Source organism: Adiantum capillus-veneris, chromosome 13 (genome assembly GCF_014529385.1).
Source record: "Adiantum capillus-veneris isolate H3 chromosome 13, ASM1452938v2, whole genome shotgun sequence".
Lineage (NCBI taxonomy): Eukaryota > Viridiplantae > Streptophyta > Polypodiopsida > Polypodiales > Pteridaceae > Adiantum > Adiantum capillus-veneris.
In genome coordinates this window covers 53832811-53857212 of record NC_140943.1, presented here as the reverse complement: position 1 = coordinate 53857212, position 24402 = coordinate 53832811, and positions in this window count along the sequence as shown.

The window sequence follows — 24402 nt, the reverse complement described above, 5'->3', positions numbered from 1 at the left end:
ATCAAAAGTGGTCCAACTCACAAAAGCCAATACTCAGGCCAGGCTCTATGCTTTCGCTTTCATTCACAGACAAACAACTCCCTTTCGCCTTAACGCAAAGACAAACAAGTTAACAACTCTCTCCCTCTCTCTCTCTCTCTCTCTCTCAGATCTCGTCCTCCCGTGCGCAGTAAATTAAAGCAACAGAGGGAGGTCATGGTGGGCGTCTTCCTTATTACCTGTATGTGGGGGAGGTTCACGAAGCGACCCACGTCTCGCAAGCAGTGGGAGAGAGGAGCACAGGGAAGAGTAGTTTACGGTTTTGCTTGCGACATTGAAGAAGGGTCTCGGCCTTTTTCGGAGAAATCGAGAGCCCACGTTGCGCCTGCTTCCACTTTCACCAGCATTTTATCATCACCACCAACTGTCTACATGCATAGCTGCATATATACACACACACACACACACACACACACATATATAAACTCCCTAAACCTATGAGCCATGGAATTCGAACTCAAGTCGCAAGCTTTAGAAGCTTCTAAAGCTTTAGGCTGGGTTCAGACTGAAGTGGCGGAAGAAACAAGACTTCGCAAATCTGCCGTCGCCTAGTGTGAACAATGTGGAGGAGGAAAAGTGAAAAAGTGAAGGGGGTTGAGAGAGGCCATCAACTCTTCCGAGGGGGCGGGGCGGTCACAAAAAAAATGGACGACCCGGCGGAAGAGTGCCTCAAATCCAACCAATCAAATTTCGCCATGAAGAATCCACGCCCCTTTGCATTTCTCTTCCGCCGCCTAGTCTGAACCCACCCTTAGATTCAGGTGTTGAGTTCAAAACTCGTGGAATAGATCTTTGAGGTCTCTTGGGATTGTTCCTATGACTTTAAAACTTCTCTTCTACATCATACACTTTTTAGGAAAAGTGCGTCTCATGTTACAATCATGCCACTTGATAATGTGAAAATGCCATTTGTGAATGAAAAAGAAAAGACAAGGTGAAAAGAGAAGCTTTGCTTCACATTGGCATGTCATAGTAAATTCTACCCTACTCTTAGAGGAGTGTGGAGATGTTGGGAAAGTGCTGATGGAACTTGAGATTATACCACTCAGCCTAGGTGAAAGCTCTCAAACCCCACGATAAAAGATGCAAAGTTAATGAATATAGCTTTCAACAATGTGAATTTTAGCCTTATATACAATTGCATCTCTACATCTCTCAAACCCGTGAACAAAAGATGCAAAGCTAATGAACATATCTTCAAACAATGTGATTTTCAAACTTAAATACAATTGCATGCTATTCCAAGACGACAAATCCATCTTCACCGAGTAGTGCAAGAAACTTCTATTGGAATTACCAACAATGAATTTTACCAAGAGCACTCTCAAATTTTCTTTCAATAATCTAAATACATGCAATCTTCCTTTTTCCAATTTCCTCTTTGTTCTTGAGAACTAGTCTCGCTTGGTGGACATTGACAGAGAACATAGTATGACATACGCATATTGACATCATCTAGTACTGAAGTAAAGAAGTACCAAGTGCATTGGCAAACGTTTAAAAAAGTATTGCATGTGTATTTATTAAACATGTATGATGATTGATTACCTCTATAGCTGTCTGTAAAATGGTCCAATTTCATGGCTTTTACGCAAAAACAAAAGATGCAGGAGATAGATTTTGTTGGGGTAAAGCCCCATGTGGCCGGTTACACCAGATGCCCACCCACTATACTTATTCATTATGTAGACAATAGAATAAGGGAGGTCACATATTGTGAGTGAGTTTTAGCCCATATAAACACAAAGTCTCCTCTTCTTCTCTCTTCTCCATTGATGCACACACTCACACACACACTTCCACTTGCGCACTTCAATTGGTATTAGAGCTCATGGTGAATATAAAGAGCACGATGACATTGAGGTAGAGATTGCGGTGAAGCTGTGAAATTTTCAGCACTGTTTTGCAACATAATTTTGGTTGAGTAAAAGGTCGATCTTCAGCTTGATTCTCGTACCCCATGCCGGAAGCTTTGTGGTCTACAACTTTCCAATTGAAAGTTTTTCCAAATTCAGCATTGATTTTGCTGTACGTTTGGCAGAGTGCCTACACGTCTAGGGTACATAACTGTAAATTTTTATAGATCTATTTTGACCTATAAAAATAGCCTATTTCAGGTCCTTTGCGTCACTATTTTTCGTTTTTTCAAGACTACAACTTTGCAGAAGGAAGTTTCTACAAATTTTGAATGGTCTGGAAGATATTGGCTAACTTGCTTGCTGCAGGGTGTTCGGAAAGTTGAAGATTATGTATGCATATTGTGGTGATTTGCTACATTCAGGGAGCTCGGATAGAGCTTTGTCGTTCGCTTGTTTTGTGCATTGATGTTTTTCTCTCAGTGAAGAGAGTGTGTGTTGAGATTTTCAACAAATTTATGCGCATACGTTGAGAACACTTTATGGATGTATGCATTCTTGTGGACTCTCAAGATTCGAGAGTGGATTCGTTACACAGGTTATGTACATTGACTTGTGCAATTGAGCAGATTTCGGAAAGTGTGGTGCATAGATTTGCAAAGAGTTTTGCAAGCATTTTTGGCATGATTGTGAGTTGACTTTTCAACTGATTTGGATGCTCATTTGATACACACTTTTTGGTGCATGCTTGATGCTCGTTTATATTTTCCATGTGGATGCACATGATGTGTGTTTTTCGGAGGATGATATTCTTCACCTTGGAATGGCACATGTGGACTGATTTTCAGCTGTTTTGAGCATCAATTTGTGCCATATTTTGGTTGGTTTGCATCCAAGTTTATGCTAGTATATGCCTCGCCTATAGAGTGCGGTTGATGCACTTTGTGTTTTGGATTACAGGATTGTGTTCAAGGTTTAGGGAGTTGAAACTTTGGGGCAGCTCATGTATGCTTGAGTGCGGATTTTGTGCATGATTTGCTCATGGTTTTGAGAATGTTTATGGCATGTATGGTTATTATGGTTAGATAGCCAAATATTGCCGAAACTCTGCCGGATTTTTCTTGCAAGTTTTTTTGTTTATGCGCATGGTTTGCAATCGTGTTTTGATTGCAATTGGCACTCAATGGTTGCTTTGCCATAGTGTTTTGGCATCACATTGTGAGAGTGTTTACTCACCGGATTATGTCATTTGACATGTTTGCGATAATCTCTTCAGGAGAGAGATTGTTGATGATAGATTCATCGGTCACCGCATAGTGATCTTGGATTAGAGCGGACTTTTGGCATCATTTGAGTGGTATTTCTCACTTATTTCGTTACATTGATCGCCATATTTGCTGACACTTCTCTTTGGTCCCCTATTGAGATAAGCTTAGGAGCACATATTAATATTCAAACTCTTGTTCTCATTATCCTCACCTCATAGTCAAGAATGACTATGATTTCAAGGGGGAGGTAACGTCATCAAATTTAAGATCTAACTTTCTAGGATGATTTTCTTATCTTAGATTGGCCATTTAAAATGGGAGGAGAATTTGAACAAGAGTTTGAATATTAATATGTGATGCTAGGCTTATCTCTTTAGCCTCCAAAAGGATAGTACTAAATTTCATTGGGCTTGGGATTAATGGGAAAGTCTAATGCCAACTCTAGGTATTTTAAACTAAGTAAAATGTTTTCTAAGGTTACTGATGCATGGTTTTTAGGACCCCTTCTGAAGATGCAATAAAGGCACAATCAGTTGTTGGGGAGATGAGGATACTCTAGTCCAAGGGATCTCGAAAGAGAAGAAAAATCTACTTCACAAGCACCAAAGAGTAAAAAGTGCCATGGACAGAAGATACATGGGAACGAGCTCTTATGCATGCCTACAACCTATATCTTACAGAATAGCCCATTCTAGGTGTGAATTTCTAGTCAAATTTACACGAGGATGTTCGTGTGGACTCACTGCACAGCATACTCCGTTTTCACTTTTTTACCGACAGTAAATATTTTTTAAAACAGTAAATATTTTTTTACCTACAGTAAATATTTTTCACCTACATGGTAAATACAAATCACTTTTTATCTACAGTAACTTTTTTTACCCATGGTAAATATTTTTTACTGCACCATGAGTATTTGGTAGGTAACAGTTCACTGTTACTAGAAGCAGTGATTGGGCATCAACAATGCAGTTACAGGAGGAGAAAAGGGGAAAATCTTATGGTAAAGGTGAGTCAACAAGGATAAAGACTTTTGAGTTGAAAAGAGACATGCTGATTTTTTCAAAGAACACATGTCAAAAGAAGCCATGGTTGAGGACTTTTTGAGAATTTGATATTCAGGAGGACCCAGCTGCCACCTCCCCCCCGCAGGTCCCCCCCTGATATATGCAGAACCTCCAGTTTCAGCAGCCACCTTACCTGCTCATTAAATGCTGGTCAAGGCCTTATCCCCATGTGTCACAATGAGAAAAATCAGCATTTACCCTCCCCTCTCACATCACTCTAGAGAATATCTTGATGGTGACATATCAGGTGACCTCAATCTGTTGACCACCCTAAGCAAAAAGTAACCCCAATCAGCGGATTTAAGCATGTTTATCCCTAATCCTAAACCCTCTCAGAAACCTATATAAGGAGGCCTTCTCTCACTTAAAACCAACACTTCACCCACTTCACCAAGCAATGAAGCTATGACGACATTGCTCACAACAAGGAGCTATGGATGGAGCTCTACTCTCTCTCCCTCTCTCTCTCTCCCTCTAGTATGCTACATTACTAGCCCTAAAACCTAAATAAGGAGTCTTCTCTCATGCTCCATGGCCACCATCCTCGCCATCATTCTCTAAGGTATTGATGTGTTGCTAGTAGGCTCATACCTACTTGCTGGGTTGATTGTTTTTGACAAGGGATCATGCCATCCATGGCTTGCTTCTCTATATCCTTGTTATGTATGATCAGATGCCGTTGTATTGTTAAGTTGATGTCTTGTGTATATATATGCTACATAAGGTCCCTAAGCTTCGTTTCTATGTGTTTTGCCATATGTTTTGATGCCATCATAATGCCAGAAGTCTCACTTGCCTATGTGCACTATGTGTGAGGTCCCTAAACCTCTTACTTTAGGGTGGTGCCCCCTTTGTTTTGTTCTTTGCTTGTTTGCATGAGGCGTGGTTTGTGGAGTGTGCACGAGTACAGAGGCCACCCGATTGCACTGCTCTTTTTTCCGCTATCATTTTGGTGCCCCCACTGAGGAGGGCTACACGGACCTTCAGTCCACAAGCAATGAAGATGTGCAATCTACAACATGGACGAATGGCGTGAGGAGTTTGCAAATTGGAGAACAGAAGAGGAGGAGGCTTTAGAGGCCTTAAAAGCTTTCATCGAGGTCTTGTTACCAGGTTGCAGAGAAGTAAGTTCTTCTACATGCCTTGTTCGTGATCGTCGCCAACGAAGGAGAGTGAGAAGAAGAGCTTGATATACCTCTCCTCTCAACCTATGAGTGCTCCAGAAACCTCCAACGCACACGAGCTTGAAATATTCTACATCAACATACACGAAGGTACTGTGACACACATTAAGGGAAGAGAAAGCATCACCAGACCTCTCTTTCCTGAGGAGCCGACTAAGAGGAGGAAGATCACCTCTACACCTAAGTGGCCCAAGGCCGCAGCGCGTGCTCAAGCGTAAGGTAACATTTGGCTTAATCTCATTAATAAGGGGTTACATGACCACTACAGGCAAGAAAAAGGCTAGTGAGCAACCAGCCTCAACCTCCAACTTGCAACTACGACTCTCACCCCTAAATCCTCCTGAAGCAAAGAGGCGAAGGCTTGCCTACAAGATTGCCGCCCGTCTGCGAGTGCTCCCAGTGCACTTTGTGAATCTAGACACCACCAATCCCAAGCCAACCTCCTGTCCGCGTGAAGATCACTTTGGATATTTTCCAAAGTGCTTTGGAGACCGGGTGAAAAGCCTCTCTGCCCTACCTTTGCTGCTAATTTTCAAGAAGTTATCTCAATCTAAGGAAACTATCTTAGTTGATGATGTGCTGCACATTAATGGTGTCACTTTCATTCGTCATGCTGATTATGGTAATAGCATCCAATTGTTGCTTGCTAAAAGGCTCAGCATTGTACAAAGTGTTTCCATCACGCCTTACGTCTTCACAGATGCATCAGGAAGAGTCGAAGTGATCCGAGGTGCTGACCTTCTGTGGCTGATCAGGCTCATTGTTCCCAAGGTGGTGCAACTAAGCTAGGCTCTTGTGTGTAAGTATGGATGCCAATAATGAGAATGATGATCCCCGCATGTTTCCTTTCCATTTTGTGCGTCATATCCTTGTGAATATTTATATTGATAGAAAAATCTTTTATCAGCAAAGAATAGCCCTGTTGTTTGGAGCTGAGAGACTTGGGGAAATCTTGCGCTCTCCTCATCCTGTCATTCTACCCTTACTAGACTATTACCATTCCTTTGATGTGTCGATCTTCATCCTATTTTGAGCTAAGTTGTGCTAAAGCTCCAAATTGTAATTACCATACTCTATTTTAAAATAAATTAGAGCTGTTTGTGTAATTGTTTACTCTCTCACTTATGGCCTTCCCTAATTTTTATGGTAAGCCTGGGGAGGTTGCTCCATACTTTTTGGATAATTTGGAAATGGCCTTTCTGGTATCGGGAAGGGATGACGAAGCTACTAAGTTAAGGGCCTTTCCTTTGGTCTTAAGGGAAGGTGCAAAATTATGGTATCAAACTTTGGCACCTGAAGAAAGAAGAGACTGGGAGTCCTTAAAGATGGCCTTCATCGAAGAATTTCGCCTCCATGAGCCTCCAGAGGAGATATGGAGACAGCTCTTAGAGCTACGCCAAAACATCACCCAATGACTATAGAAGCTATGAAGGAAAGTTTTCCAACCTGTGGGAGAAATGGTGTGCATCACTAGGTGAAGGAGAAAGGGCGCCAGAATGCCTAAAGAAGGACTGTTTCCTGGAAGGGCTTTACCCCATCCTTCGAGAAAAGGTAAAAGGTAAATTCCCAGATACCTTTGATAAAGCTATGACTTATGCAAGGGAGAAGGATAGGAAGTTAAAATTCCAAGCTCAACTACAAGGGGGAATGGAGCCTCCACCGCTAGCTCAACCTACGGCAAGGGTAGTAGCAGGGACAGGAGCAACAGACCAAGAGTCCTCTCAACAAGAATTACTTCAACAAATCACCAATCAACTAGAGAGCCTGTCCATCAATCTGGTTCAAGGTGTAAGGGCTCCCCAGCCAGGAAATGAATGAAATAGACAAGAAGGACAAAGGCAAGCACGTGAGTACATTTTCTACAACTGTGGAGAGGTAGGTCACGGCATGTATTATTGCCCCCATCCACGACGCTATCAAGGAAATGGTAATCAAAGACGGCCTCCTCGCCAGCAAGTCACTCCTCCTCGAGCTAGGCCACTAAATGGACAAAATGCACACGTGGCTCCACCAATCCAAATATTGAGACCTCCTCCTCCACCACCACAAGCACCAGCAGAGATCCCTCCACTACCATCGGGAGGGGAGGACAGGGCTATCTCTGTCATAAGTCTTGACAATGGTAAGGATAAAGGGAAAGAAAAAATGGAGGAAGATGTTGCCATGCCAATAAATAGAGTTAGGAGACAAAGAATTGATGAAATGGAAGCTTCAGAGCCGGATAAAGGGAATGAGGGTTCCTCCCAAGTGATAGGAGACAAGAAAAGGAAGAGTAGGTCAAGGAGGCACATAGGAGTAGAAGACTTTCCACTTGGGGTAGGATCCATACCTTACGACCTGGTAGCATATGTGAGTAAGCAAGGACCAAAGATTTCATGGCAGCAACTCCTCCACCTTTCCCCAAAGATGCGTAGAACCTGGTCTAAGATGGTCAACACCAGGAGGGCTAAGGCAAAGTCAGTTGGGTTTATTAGTGCAAGAGGCATGAAGGATATCGTGCCAGTCATTGATGCAGAGATTAAGAGTCAGCGAGTCTCCAACGTGTACGTAGATGGTGGAGCCGAGATTTGTGTTATGATAGAGAAATTAATGCACAGGTTGGGTTTGGAAGTAAACGAGCAAACTTTCTTACAAGCTAAGATGGCAAATAATGTAAGGGTGGCTTGTGTGGGAAAGGTTAATGGAGTGAAGGTTTCAGCTTTTGGTGTGGCAATCTCAATTGATTCTTATGTGATCCCAACTAAGGGGGAGGGCTATCCGCTAATCCTTGGAAGACCTTGGCTTATGGCTATGAAAGCTAGGCAAGATTGGGAGACAGATTCCCTTGAGTTGCGACCAAATCATAAGGTAGGTGGAAAGCAACAAAAAATTGTGTATGACATGAAGCAGGGTAGACAACAAGACCTAGAGATGGAGACTTCTATGGATGAATGGAGCACAAGCAGCTGCTCTTCATCTGAGGATGAGTCATCTGAGGAGGATGCTAGCTCTTTGGAAGTCATGGGTATAATACTGCGAAACCGAGAAGGAGAAGGTGGTCAAGACTCTCTAAACAAGGAAGAAGCCACAGGCTTAGAGGAGATGCTAGCTAAGGACCTACTAGAAGAAGAGAGAGAACCCTATTTGCAGGTACTAAAGAAGCATGCTGGCCTCTTTATAACTGATTACGAGCACATTAAAGGAGTGACGGTAACCCAACACCATATCCAATTAAAGGAAGGTGCCAAACCAGTGGTGCAAAGGCTAAGGAGATTAGGGCTAGTGCAACAAGATGCACTCTTAAAAGAAGTAAAAAGATTACTCAAGGCAGGATTTATCTACCCAGTGGAAGATTCTGAGTGGGTGTCTCCAGTTGTGGTAGCACCAAAGAAAAATGGGAAGTGGAGGGTATGTGTGGATTACAAGCCTCTAAACGCAGCCACAAAAAGGGACCATTTTCCTTTGCCTTTTCAAGATGAAATACTAAATGAAGTGGCTGGTCATGAAAGGTACACAGTGTGTGATGGGTATTCAGGCTACTTCCAAATCAGAATTGCAGATGAAGACCAAAGAAAGACTACCTTCATAACACCTTGGGGGTGTTTTGCTTATAGAGTTATGCCTTTTAGTTTAACTAATGCCCCAGCTACTTTCCAGAGGTTTATGAACTTGGTGTTTCAACCTTACTTTGGTAAGTCCATACGAGTCTTCATTGATGATTTTTGCATGTACAGCTCTAGGGAAGTACATCTGTCCAAGGTTGATGAAGGTTTCACCCGTCTGGCCCAATTGGGTGGGCAATTGAATAAAGACAAGTGCCACATAGGTGAGAGCAAGGTCACTCTACTAGGCCATGTTGTGTCTCAAGATGGTATTGAGGCTGACCCTGAAAAGGTAAAGACATTGTTAGCTTTACCTACTCCTTCAAACGTGAAGCAACTAGTCTCCTTCATTCAAAAGGTTCGCTACATGGGACGATTCATACATCTCCTTTCTCAGGCAATCTATCCTTTGCAGCAGCTCACTAAACACACTACATTGACATGGAGTGAGGAGGGTGAAAGGTGCTTTCAAGAAGTTAAAACCATTTTGAGCTCATTGCCTGTCGTCCTACAACCCACATGGGGTGAATTATTCTATGTAAATCCTAGTGTAGGTCCAGAAGCTCTAGGAGCTGTCTTGATGCAAAAAGACCCAAAGACATCTCTCATGAGACCAGTCTACTTCTCTAGTAGAGTGATGACAGCTGCTGAAAAGGGTTTCAGCGCAACTGAGAAATTGGTGCTAGCTCTTAAGTTTACAGTGGAGAAGTTTCGGGCTTACTTACTTCCGAGACAATTTGTGGTGATCACAACTGAGGAGGTTTTTCCATATGCCCTACAACACATGGAATTGTCTCAAAGAATAGCAAAGTGGGTGGTGCAGCTTCAAGAGTTTGACTACACACTACAAGTAGAGGATTCCACCCGTGCTTGTTTGGTAGATGTCCTCACACAAAGGTGTTATGAGAAGGCCAAGAAAGAGGCACCTAGTAAGGTACCGCCTATCCCGGAGCCTGAAGTTCTACTGGGAGCACACAGTCTGTATTTTGATGGGGCTTATAAGAGGACCAAAGACAAGGCATCAGCAGGCATAGTAATATTAGGTCCAGAGAAGGAGAAGATCTTTGCAAAAGGGTTTCATCTAAAAGAGGTTCATTCTAACAATGAGGCAGAGTACCATGCCCTTGTTTTAGGGTTGCAATGTTGTCTTTCTCAGGGCATCACAAAGCTAAATGTTTTTGGTGACTCCATGTTGATTGTTAAGCAAATGGTTGGTGTATGGGCCTGTAAAAATGACAAATTGTCTGTTAAGATGAGGGAAGCAAAGGCCTTGTTGAAGGGTTTTAAAGAAGTTCGAGTGCACTTTGTACCTAGAGATCAAAATCGAGAAGCAGATGCCTTAGCAGGTGAAGAACTACAAACTCTCATAATAGGTGCTATCCTTGTGAAAAGTCCTTTATACCAGGGAAAGGAGGAGCTGCATGATTTACTTTACTTTCTTGAGCATTGTGAAGCACCCTCTGGTATGAGTAGCAGTGAACGTAGGTGGTTGGAAAAAAAGGCTACCAGCTATAGCTTAGTGAATGAGGACTTGTATTGTAGAGGGAAAGATGCTGTCTTAAGGAGAGTTCCTGCATCCCAAGAGATAAAGGATATTTTGTTTAGTTGTCATGAAGGTGTGTGTGGTGGCCACTTTGCACAAGAGATTACTAGCAGAAAGATTTTACAAGCATGGTTCACGTGGCCAAGCCTCCATCGAGATGTACAACATTGGTGCCGCACATGTGAGGTTTGCCAAAAAGCTGGACCAAGGCGTCTTACCCATGAAAATCAGCATCCAATCAAAACCTATGGGCCATTTGAAAAATGGGGGATAGATGCAATAGGGCCACTACCTTGCACTCAATCAGGGAAGGAATACATCATTATGGGGGTGGAGTACATGACCAGATGGGCAGAAGCCCGTCCCACAAAGCGCATCACAGCCAAGGACGTGAGTGATTTCATTTTTGAATGCCTTTGTTGCCGTTTTGGCACACCTTTGGAGATTCTCTCGGATAGGGGACCGGGATTTCGAGCTGATTTAGTCGGGCAATTGATGAGCAAGTAAAAAATCAAGCGCAGGCACTCTACACCATACTACCCTCAATGCAATGGTCTTGTGGAAAAGGTAAATGGTCTCATATGTAAAATCATCACTAAGCAAGTGCATTTACATCCTAAGGCATGGGACAAACACCTAGATGCAGCACTTTGGGCCTACAGAACATCCTTTAAAACATACTTGGGGTATACACCTTTTCACTTGGTTTACGGGCAAGAGGCACTATTGCCTATAGAAGTGGAGCTAGCGAGCCTCCGAGTTCTAAAAGCACATCAAGAGGATAGTCAGGAGAAGCAGGTGGAAGGAAGTATCATCGATTTTGAGAGGTTAGGGCTAGATCGAGAGTCAGCAGTGAAGTACTATGTAGCCCACGCAGAGAAGAAACAAAAGAAGTTCAATCGCAACCTTGTCAAGGAAGGTTCTTTAGTGCTCAGATACGACAATCGCTTTGATCGCAGGAAGGATGGTAAGTTCTTGCTTAAGTGGGAAGGCCCTTTTGTGGTGATATAGAGGTTCTCAAATGGTAGTTACCAACTAGGTGACCTAGATGGTAAGGTACATCAGACGCCGGTACATGGTTGGCGATTGAAGGCATACCAATGTCGTCTTTCACAGCCATATCCTGGTGAAATCAATGCTAAGGATGGTTCAGAGGAGAGCTCATCATATTCGAGCTCCAACTAAGGTAACAATCATGTACATAGTCGTTTCAAAAAAGAAAAAAAAAAAGAGAAGACAAAAAAAAAGAGAAAAGATAAAAAAAAAAGGAAAAAAAGAGAAGAAAAAAAGAAAAAAAGAGAATGCTACCAGTGAAAGCGGATATTGACAATGGATGGGGTATGGCTTTCAAGGGTCTAGGAGACCAGTTGTTAGTCATGGATGGATACAATTATTCATCAGAAAGGACTAAACAGGGTGCATCAGCCAAGAAAGCAGTAACATGGCAAATTCAATTGGTACCAGGTGGGTAAGTATTCAAAAGAACCCTATTGTAGCACAACCTACAGCTAGAGGCATCAAATACCTCTAGCTTAAGGGGGAGGGCTATATGATGCATGGTTTTTAGGACCCCTTCTGAAGATGCAATAAAGGCACAGTCAGTTGTTGGGGAGATGAGGATACTCTAGTCCAAGGGATCTCGAAACAGAAGAAAAATCTACTTCACAAGCACCAAAGAGTAAAAAGTGCCATGGACAGAAGATACGTGGGAACAAGCTCTTATGCATGTCTACAACCTATATCTTACAGAATAGCCCATTCTAGGTGTGAATTTACATGAGGATGTTTGTGTGGACTCACAGCACAGCATACTCCGTTTTCACTTTTTTACCGACAGTAAATATTTTTTACCACAGTAAATATTTTTTACCTACAGTAAATATTTTTCACCTACATGGTAAATACAAATCACTTTTTACCTACAGTAACTTTTTTTACCCATGGTAAATATTTTTTAGTGCACCATAAGTATTTGGTAGGTAGCAGTTCACTGTTACTAGAAGCAGTGATTGGGCATCAACAATGCAGTTACAGGAGGAGAAAAGGGGAAAATCTTATGGTAAAGGTGAGTCAACAGGGATAAAGACTTTTGAGTTGAAAAGAGACATGCTGATTTTTTCAAAGAACACATGTCAAAAGAAGCCATGGTTGAGGACTTTTTGAGAATTTGATATTCAGCAGGACCCAGCTGCCACCTCCCCCCCGCAGGTTTCCCCCTGACATGTGCAGAACCTCCAGTTTCAACAGCCACCTTACCTGCTCATTAAATGCTGGTCAAGGCCTTATCCCCATGTGTCACAATCAAAAAAATCAGCATTTACCCTCCCCTCTCACATCAATCTAGAGAATATCTTGATGGTGACATATTAGGTGATCTCAATCTGTTGACCACCCTAAGCAAAAAGTAACCCCAATCAGTGGATTTAAGCATGTTTATCCCTAATCCTAAACCCTCTCAGAAACCTATATAAGGAGCCTTCTCTCACTCAAAACCAACACTTCACCCACTTCACCAAGCAATGAAGCTATGACGACATTGCTCACAACAAGGAGCTATGGATGGAGCTCTACTCTCTCTCCCTCTAGTATGCTACATTACTAGCCCTAAAACCTAAATAAGGAGTCTTCTCTCATGCTCCATGGCCACCATCCTCGCCATCATTCTCTAAGGTATTGATGTGTTGCTAGTAGGCTCATACCTACTTGCTGGGTTGATTGTTTTTGACAAGGGATTATGCCATCCTTGGCTTGCTTCTCTATATCCTTGTTATGTATGATCAGATGCTGTTGTATTGTTAAGCTGATGTCTTGTGTATATATATGCTACATAAGGTCCCTAAGCTTCGTTTCTATGTGTTTTGCCATATGTTTTGATGCCATCATAATGCCAGAAGTCTCACTTGCCTATGTGCACTATGTGTGAGGTCCCTAAACCTCTTAATTTAGGGTGGTGCCCCCTTTGTTTTGTTCTTTGCTTGTTTGCATGAGGCGTGGTTTGTGGAGTGTGCACGAGTACAGAGGCCACCCGATTGCACTGCTCTTTTTCCCGCTATCATTTACCATGAGACCCAAAGTGGGCAAATGGCATACCCACTTGCAAGGGGCAAGTCCTAGATGTAGGGAGATGATAAAGAACACACACACACACACACACACACACACACACACACACACACACACACACACACACACACACACACACACACACACACACACACACACACACACACTAGAGAAGTCACCTCTTTCATATAAGGCATAAAAGATACATGTCAGGTTTCGAAACATGTCACCCACGACCAAGCTTGAATCCTATTGGCTAACCAGCTTGAAGAACCACTACAAATTAAGATTTATTAGAATATTTTAAATCTCATTGGATAGCCCACAAAGAGAACCAATAATAATTGAGCTCCACATGAGCTTGCCTGATAGCCTACTAGGGGAACCAATGAGAATTGAGGATTCGATGAGCTGGCTTAAATCTCATTAAATAGCTTACCTTGAGAGACAATAAGAATTTAGCTCCATTTACTCAAATAATTAAGCCCTCTTCTCAGAGAGGGAATGAAGGACACTTATCACAATGCTAACCCTCTTGCTTCTTATCAAGAAAGACATTAATTGTCTAGCCCCTAACAAGGACCAATAGCCTTCAAGCAAGCCGTTTGGAAGAGGGGATCGGTGGTTGGGGGGGTGCTTTCTCTTGCACTTGAAGCTCATTTTACACACAATTAAGCTCTCCTTCTCATGGGGCAAGGAAGGGAGAATTCTACACCAACAACACTTAACCATGGAATGCAAATCCAATCATGTGCCAAGATTACAAGCATGCTCACCTCCTTCACCATATCCATTACTATGCTATGCTATGCTTTATGAGTGAACTAATGTGAGAAGAATACTCTTTCCCTGTAAGAATACTTATTCTTCTTCTCCTCCTTCCTCATTCTCCCGCTAGCTCACTGCACCTTTGAAGGTGTTTGAGGTCTTGGGATTGAGGCCCTACCAAGTATAATTTTGCTGCATGAAGCTTTCCATATTCATGGCATCAATTGGGCTTTGAAGAACACAAAGATTGTATTGTAAACAAGTCTTTCAATGGGAGAAGTTATAATACAAATTCCTTTTAGAGGGGAGACTAGATCCAAGTAAATATGGTACTCAAATGTTGTCAGTTTTAATCTCTCTCTCTCTTTTCCAAGTTATTTTGCATGCCAAGCTAACAACTTATGTTGTTTCTTGTTATAGACTCCAACCAAGCACTTTATTATTTTCCTCCAAGGAATCTCCTTAATGAAACTCTCTCTTTGTTCATATAATTCCACTACGATTAATGAAACTAGCTTAATTCCGTCACAAGGAGAGACAATTCCATCTAGATGCAGAAGTCAACATCGACACCTAATTTTCTAGACATCGAAACCGAGTGACACATGACATTGGCATCAATGTTGGCGTCGACTTCGGTAGCATCAACTACATATTTTGACATGGTGTTTGACATTGTAGAGAGTGAGACAAAGAGACAATTTGTCACTCTTACACATTGTGGTGAGTTTCTCCACCCACATCCTATGTTCTCTCCCTCTCTCTCTCTCTCTCCACACGTACCACAATCGTGTACTCTTCAAGGTGTTAGAGCTTAGATTCTTGTCTTGTGGTGGATTCAATATCTCCCATAAGCATATTAGGGAGTGAGGGTTGTTTTGCGGTTGTGCCCGTTGTATCTGAGGTAGACGTACCTTTCTTAGTTATGCACTCCATGATGCTGCTCACCTAGTAGACTGGCATGAGGTAGGACCATCGTTCCTAGGATTTCCCATGGTCAGAGTCTCAAGTGTTTTGATGTTCAACTACTAGTCATGTGTGTCAAGTCACTTCTAAAGATTTTACATATTTATTAACATCCTAGGGTCATTTATGAGGATTATGGGGTTTTGCACTAGGTAAGGAAAATTAGCAATCTGCCTCTATATGCAACCCACACCCTTGTACTTTTGGCGTCTTGTTCAGCGTAGAATACTAGTGTTTGGGGCTACACTCTCTGTCTAGCATTTCCTCTCACCACCATTGATTTCTCTCCTTAGAAATTTTCCATATCGATCCCTCCTCCCCTTGCTAGGGCTTCCTTCCCTTGCCGTGTATGCATCCTCTTCGGCGTGTCACTACTTGCACATTGTTCTCATGCTCATACAATGGGAAATTCATGATAGGAGCTTGAGTATGAGGAGATCTATCCTCGTGATAGATCCTAAATCTATTGGCTACTTGGTCTTGAGAGTAGGTTTTCTTGCGGTTGAAGAAAAGTTCATAACCCAATTCACGCTTTTCCATTGCAACTTTAACATGGTATCAGAGCAACGACAACCAAATTGGTGATTTGTGCGAGTATTTGGTGCTAAATTTTTGCAAGAAAAAGAGACGATCTGTTGTTTTTCTATGTTTTTTACTCACTTGGGGCTGATCTTGGATGTTGTGGATAAATTTGCAAATTTTCTCTCTTCTATCATGACCTAGCCTCATCACATGCCCAAATTATCCAACATCATGGAGAGGAGTGATGATTATGACAAAAAATTGGCCCCTGGTGACAATGTACACAATGAGGGTGCAATCAAAAATGTTGGTGAACCACCCATCAAATCCGGCATAGGTGATCAACCAATAAAGACACCTACCCTCCCTACCTTTCCCTCAGATTAGCAATTGAATGGAGAGAACTATGCATTTGGAAAGAAACCATGATGGTGGTCTTTGACTCTTACGAGCTTGAAGTCTTTGTTTCAAGTAACTTTCAAAAGCCAAAGGACCTTACCGGATTGAAGCCATGGGAGCATTTCAATGCTCAATTCCGGTCTCTCATTATCCTCAATAGTACACCATCAGTTATTATCAGTCACATACGATGGATGAAAGACATAAAGTTGATTTAGTATTGTCTTTCTTCACTTTATGATTGAGTTTCTCTAAAAAAGTGGATAGCCATTGAGGACCCTGGATGCAACGAACTCTTCCATGCATGATCACATCAACAAGATGCAAGAGCTTCAAAAAGTAACACTTCATATGGGAAAGCATATCAATTCAGAGGATATGGCCATCCATATTTTGGTCCAATTGCCTCGGTATACCAACTTTTATTCTTCATTGATTGCGAGTGTCTACCTGAATACTATCCCTTGGGATGAGTTTTTTCTAATGGTATTAGACCAAGAGGAGTGGCTCAATACGAAAGAGACGTTAGGATGTGAAGCCTTGACTGGTTCTTCCAACAGCAACATGAAGGGTAAGAAGAAAATCAACAACACCAAAGACAAGAAAAGATATGTTGAACAGGAAGACTTGAAGAGAGAAGGGCATTGCAACAATTGTGATGAGAAGGGCCATTATTGGATGAAGTGTTGAAAGCGAGTTGGAGATGCTTTGACTTCTTCAGCAATAGTGGTACAATCACCAGTCTTTATTCATTTGGATATTCTCACCTCATAGGACTCTCTAGGGACATTGTAGGTTTGAGTCCACTCTTGTGGTTTGAGATGATCATGATTGTATTCTTGATAGTGGTGCCTCACAACACATGAAACCTTCCAAGGATCCTTTGTGCAACATGCAATGACACTATGGTACTATCTTCATTGGAAAAAAATCTGAATTTCCTATTCACAGTGAGGGATCTATGAAGTTGATTCCCAATGGCAAAGGCAATATGCATACCTCCAAGGTACTTTATGCTCAAAGCAAGGATTTCATCTTATGTCTTGCACGAGGTGTGCAAGCTTGACATGGAGGTGATTTTTATGGAGCATGCCATATCTATTCATGATCGTGAATCTGGAAAGGACGTCAGATGGGGCTCAATGGAGAATGGACTTTACAGACTCCATGCTCTTTCTTCAGCAACACAAATATCTACAAGTGATCTTTATCATTATAGATTTGGTCATCTGGACAATGATGCTCTTTGTCTTCCTTTTTGTGAACAGATGCTTATAGACTATGAGATGTTGAGAGTAATCATGGGAAATGCATTACTTGCATTAGTGGATATTCACATCAAGAATCTATTCAGAGGCTTGCTACACATCAAGCCATTGCCGTTTTGGAGTTGTTTCACACCGACCCAGGGCTAGAAAAAAACATTTTTCCTAACCAAAGAAAATAAGGGCAAACTTGAAATTCACTCGGTTTCCAGGTCAAAATTTGAAGGTTTTGCTGGTGATTACACTAAAACTTGTGAAAATTTCCCAGTTTTCTTCAAGGCAAGCGCAAAATATAACCGAGATTTCAGGATTTCAACCGGTTAAAATACATAGGACCCCAGTTTCTTTCTAACACTGCACTGACTTTTTCACACCTATGTAGACTCCTTCCCTCAACAAGGCTCTCTATTTCATGCTTCTCGTGGATAATTTCAGCCACCTTACGTGGGTTAACTTTCTATAGCACAAGCACGAGGCATTTAACTTCTTCAAGAATTGTCATTCTCTTATGGAGAAGGAAAGCAATCAAGTGTTGAAGACTATTCCATTGGACAAAGGTGGGGACGTTACCTCCAATGTATTCATTCAATTTTGTGCAGACCATGGCATCAAGCGGAAGAATGGAGTTGTGGAGAGAAAGAATAGGACAATGGTAAAAATGGCACAGACCATGCTTGAGTAGCTAGAGTATTTATGAGCACAAGTATAGTTTTGATGGCAGCTCATACCATAAACTAACCTCCAACCTCTTCAGTTCCAGGCAAGATCATCTTTGAAGCTTTTTTTTGGTAAGAAGCCCGATGTATCCCATTTTTTTTAATCTTTTGCAGCAATGCATATGTCCCTGTACCAAAGGAAAAGGAGAGGAAGGTTGACCTCAAGTCCAAGAGAATGTTTTTTTTCACCTACAACTCTCTTTCCAGGGGATATTGACTTTATGATCTAGAGAAGAAGGATATATTACTCAGCCGTGATTTTGTCTTTGATAAGTTTTTAGCTTCAGAGTGAAGTCCCTCTCCCAAGTCTTCCACAATGACTCCTGATTTTCCATACTTGGAGGGGAAAAAAAATCTTGCCTCTTGCTGAACCCTCTTTCCTACCCCTGTCCCTTGATCTTTAGAAGAAAATGCTCCCATTCCGGATGATGCAGATGAAAGTGGTTCTCATTATAGTACATAGTTAGAGTCGGAGATACCAATAGCTCCTCCTCAAGAAAGCAGGTCAGAAAAGTTACTAAAGCGGCTATTGGAGACCTTGCAATATTCAACAACTTTAGATTTTTCACATGATTGGTATAAAGCTTGTCTCAATAACTTTGACTTGCTGAGGCAAATAGGACTTTATTACAAGTGAACTATTCTTGGATGTAAACAAAAGTCAAGTACAAAGATCCTCTAACACTTGAGGAGGTGCTTTCACAACCAAAGTGGAAGTTGGCCATGCAGAAAGAATTTCAACGACACTTGGAAGTTGGTTCCACAACCTACCAAGCGGAAAGTGATTGGTGTCAAAGGGGTCTATGGAACCAAGTACAAACTTTATGGTTCTTTGGACAGGCACAAGGCAAGACTAGTTGCCAAGGGCTTCTCTTAGAAATATGGTGTGGACTAGGAAAAGACCTTTGCACTAATTGTAAGAATGGAAACCATTCCTATAGTTTTTACACTTGCTACCTTTTTTGGGTGGCCAACTTTTTAGATGGACGTTGTTGCAACATTTCTCAATGGTGACTTAGAGGAGGTGGTGTATGTAGAGCAACCTCTAGGGTTCAAGGATCTAAACATTGACACATGGCTTGTAGGTTGCTAGAGGCTCTCTATGGTGTGCATCAAGCCGGTAACAGAAGATAGCCTCTTTCTTCCTACACCACTCCTTTTGATGATCTTCTGCATACCTAGATTTATACATTTACTGTGAGGGAAGATTGATGACACCTGTTATCCTCTATGTGGACGATCTTGTGATTACACGTAGCCATGTTGAGCACATCCATGGTACTATGGAGATCTTTGTTAAGGAGTTTGAGATGACATATGTTGGCTTGCTTCACTACTTTCATGGATTGGAGATATGGCACATGAGGGGGGTATTTCTCTACCAAGAGTGCTATATCCAAGTTGTTAAAAGCGTTTGGTATGGCTGAGTGTAAATCTATCTCAACCCCTATGGATCCCAACCAAAAGTTGTCACAATATGATTCCCTAGACATAGAAAATGCTACAAAGTATAAAAAACTAGTCGGTTATCTTATTTGGGTTCTCAACACCTGATTTGATGTTAGTTTCTTGGTGGGATTTCTAAGCTCTTTCATGAAAAAACCCGCCAAATCACAATTTGTGTAGACTCTTCGGATTGTGCAATATTTAGAGGCAACCAAGTCATTAGGAATTCACTATGTGGTTGGAGGTTTAGATTCCTAGACCATTCTACAAGGTTTGGACTGTGCGATATTTAAAGGCAACCAAGTCATTAGGCATTCACTATGCGGTTGGAGGTTTAGACTCCCAGACCATTCTACAAGGATGGAGTGTTTCAGATTGTGGATATCCAGATGGACAATGGTTGACTACAAGTTACACCATATCTTTTGTCTCAGGAGAAATTTCATGAAGTAGAAAGAAATAGCCTACAATTTTCTTGTCTTCCATGGAGGCAGAGTATAGGGTTGTTTGTAGTGCTACATGTGAGTCATTGTGGATTTTCAGGCTACTTTCAGAGATGGGATTTTTGCAATAGACATCAATCATGTATTCCAATAACCAAAGTTGTATAGCCATTACAAGGAAACCAGTGTTTCATGCTTGGACCAAGCATATAGAGATACACTACCATTTTGTTTGTGAGAAGATCAAGGCTAGATCTATCTGACTACAATGCATTCCAACTTGAGATAACCCTATTGACATCTTCACCAAACCTCTACCACATGCACATTATTTTCTCATGCTAGCTCCCTTGGACTTGTTTCCCGTTCATGAGTTGAGAGGGGGTAATAGAGTTCAAATTCATGTCCGATGGTGGCTCAAGTGTCTTCCAAGAGCATACTAGGGAGTGTGGGTTGTTTTGTGATTGTGCCCAATCGTATTGGAGGTAGACATACCTTTCTTGGTGATATACTCTATTGTGTTGTTCACCCGATAGATGGCACTCCCGTTCCTAGGGTTTCTCAGTGTTATAGTCTCAATTTTTATGCAACTCTACTATTAAATATGTGTGTCAAGTCACTTTTAGTTAGTTTACATATTTATTAGCATTCAGGGCCATTTATCAAGATCGTGGGGTTTTGCAGTAGGTAGGGAAAAATGGCCATTTGCCTATATATGCAACTCACCCCCTTATAGTTTTGGCATGTTGTTCAGTGCAAAGATCTAGCATTTTGGGCTACACCTTCTCTCTCTAGAAATCCTTTCCCTGTTGCTATTGATCCCTCTCCCTCTCCCTCTCCCTCTTGCTAGCGCTACCTTCCCTCGTTGTGTATGCACCCTCTTTGCTGTGTTACTGCTTGAAGATTTTTCTCAAGCCCGTAGAATGGGGGGTGGTTTGCATATGAGGTTGATTATAAGGAGATCTATTGAGAGACCTATTTTGAGGGGAGGTTTTCTTGCAGTTGTAGACAAGTTCATCACCTCATTCACCCTTTTTTGTTGAACCTTAAAAAAAAGGGGACTAGAGGCCTATCCGTGACTTATCAAGCATGTTGTTAACAAAAGCAGTTTAGAAACAAGTTTCCAAGGAAAGTATGTAGAGCATGTTTTCTAGGAAAATAGCCTAGAAGCAAGTTTACAAGGAGCCAAAGTAGAGCACTTGGAACAATTGATTTGATCCATGTTGGTGTGTGTTTGTTTGCCCACACTCTCTTGCTTGGTGGGCACATTTATTATGTCAATTTTACTAATGATTACCAAGATATAATTGGGTCTACTTCATAAATTCTAAGGCTGTTGTATTTTTTATTTTCAAGATTTTTCACATTATGATTGAAAAGATGATAGGTAGAAACCTAAAACTGACAACGGAAGAGATTTCTTATCCAAATAATTCAACCAATACCTCCTCCAAAATGGCTTCAGAGAAAACTCACTTGCAGCTAGATGTCTCAATAACATATTATTGTCCACAAGAGTGAGACATGGGAGTTATGTCCACTACCTCCCAACAAGCAATCCATAGGATGAAAATGGTTTTACAAGCTCCAATTCAACAAGGAAGGTAAGATTGATAGGAGCAAAGCCAAGTTAGTAGTATCAAAAGGTTTTGCTCAATAATAGGGTTAGGCTATGTTGAGACATATGCCCTTATATCCAAGATAAGTTCCATAAGGTTATTACTCTCTTTAGCATCTATCTTTATGTGGAAGATTAAGAAAATGGATGTCAACAATTCCTTCATTAATGGGATACTTGAGGAGGAATTTTATACGTAGCAACCAGATATATATGTTGTTTCACATCAAGAAGACTTGGTATGCAATCTTTGCAAGAGTTTATATGGGTTGAAACAAGCTCCAAAAGCTTGTTATGGGAGGATTCATGATCATCTCCACTCCCAAGGATTCCAAAGAAGCCATGCGGATCACACTCTTTACTACAAGGCTCAAGGCAAAGCTATTGTACTCAACGTTTCATTTATACATCCGTATAACAAAATTTGTACGTATAATTTGTTGTTATATGCTGTATACCCATATTATACACGTATATCCAAATAAACATATTTTGATTGAAATATATTTCAATCAAAATATATTTCACTTTATAAAAAAAGGCATCGTGACAGTTCGTTCGAACTACCCCAACAGTGATGTCTAGGACAGAGATAGAGAGAGAGCAAGTAGGTGATCACTTCTCCTTCTTTTTTTTCTTTGACTGTGTATTGCTAGCACTGTTTTTGTGGAGCATTGCTCACACCTCAATGTTAGTTTGCAGGTTAGTGCGTTCTCTTTGCCTGTGTTGACCCCTGTGTGACATTGCAAAGAGAGAGAGAGAGAGAGAGAGAGAGAGAGAGAGAGAGAGAGAGAGAGAGAGAGAGAGAGAGAGAGAGAGAGAGAGAGAGAGAGAGAGAGAGTTTAGACTCGCATCCTATGGCTGTGTTGATCCTCGTGATACACTCCAAGGGGGTTTTAGACTTTTGAGGATTTGTCCTTGACTGTTGTTGACCTCCATGTCGCACTGTAAGGAATAGCTTAGGATGTGCAATTAGAATATTTTCCATCTCTAGTTGTTGCTGACCACCAAGTCGCACTACAAGGAGGGGCTATCTTACATCCTTTCTTCTTGGTTATTAATGACCATTGAGTCGCACTACAAGAAGATTAGGTTAAATAGATTCTTCATCTCTATCTATTGTTGACCATCGTGTCGCACTATAGGGAGGGGTTTAGGGCTTTTAAATCCTTCATTCTTGGCTGCTGTTGACCATCACATCACATTGCAAGAAGATTGGATTTAATAGATTCTTCATCTCTAGTTGTTTCTGACCACCACGTCACACTATAGGGACGGGTTTAGGGTTTTTAAGTCCTTTGTTCTTGGTTGTTGTTGACCATCATGTTGCACTGCAGGAAGATTGGATTTAATAGATTTGTCGGCTTTGGTTCTTGCTGACCACCATGTCGCACTGCAAGAAGGGGCTAGGTATTTTAAATCCTTTGTTCTTGGATTTTGATGATCATCACGTCGCATCACAGAAGATTGGATTTAATAGATTCCCCGTCTCTGGTTTTTGTTGGCCATCGCGTCGCACTGTAGAGAGGGTTAGGTATTTTAAATCCTTCATTCTTGGCTATTGTTGCTGACCATCACGTCACACTACAGAAAGATTAGATTTAATAGATTTCCCATCTTTGGTTGTTACTGACCACCGCGTCACACTGCAGGGAGGGGTTAGGTATCTTACATCCTTTGCTCCTGGCTGTTACTGACCATTGCGTAGCATTGCAGGTTGATTGGATTTAATAAATTTCTTGTCTTTAGATTGTTGCTAACCACTGTGTTGTACTGCAACAGCAAAGAGGGATAATGTATTTTTAGATCTTTCATTGCTGGTTGTTGTTATTGCTCATGAAAAGTTTTTATATTTTTCTATTTACAATAATATAAGTCAAAGTTATATCTATTCTAGATCTACCTTAATTTTATTTGCTTCATGTATTTTTAGGCTTCAATCATGGTAGGGACAAAGTTAGCACGTCAGCATCGCAAAATCATTTGTGACACTCTAATTTTATCTCTCTATGGAGCTTCAAATGGTCATTTGTATCGGGCATTTGATCCACTTCATGCAAAGATTGATGTTTTGGTGATTGAACTTGTGGAGCAGTGCTGGTTGAAATTGTGTAGTGCATTTTCTATTTCATTTCACCCAGCTCTGTGCACTAATGGAATAATGCAAAACACAGTAAAGAAATTATTGGGCCAAGTCACTAGAAGCTTTGAGAGTATGGTTCATCTTGAAATCAAAGACAAACCTGGAATCAGAGAGCGAATACAACTTGTGTCACAACTACATTCAAAATTCAAGAGCAAGGATAAGGTCAAAGGCTCTTATAAACGTCCTAGGAAAGAAGAGGATGTGCCTCGTCCTTCAGGTGATGAGCCCTTAGCTGTACACCTGGATGATACTACATGTCCTCCTGTCCTACACTTACTTGGGGACCATTCTATCTTTCACCTGCAAGCACCCCAATAAGGTGAAGGACATTTTGCAAATGCGAAACAAGTTTCAGTGGCCCATCCCCTCTTCAAAGATCTTGTCTATGTTGGGGTATAAAGCCCAATGTGGTCGCCGAGGTAAGTGGGCGGGCCGTCAGGTATGTACACATATTCTTTTGTAAAAACCTAATAAGAACTCACTATGCTCTACACATTACAGAAGAGTGAGTT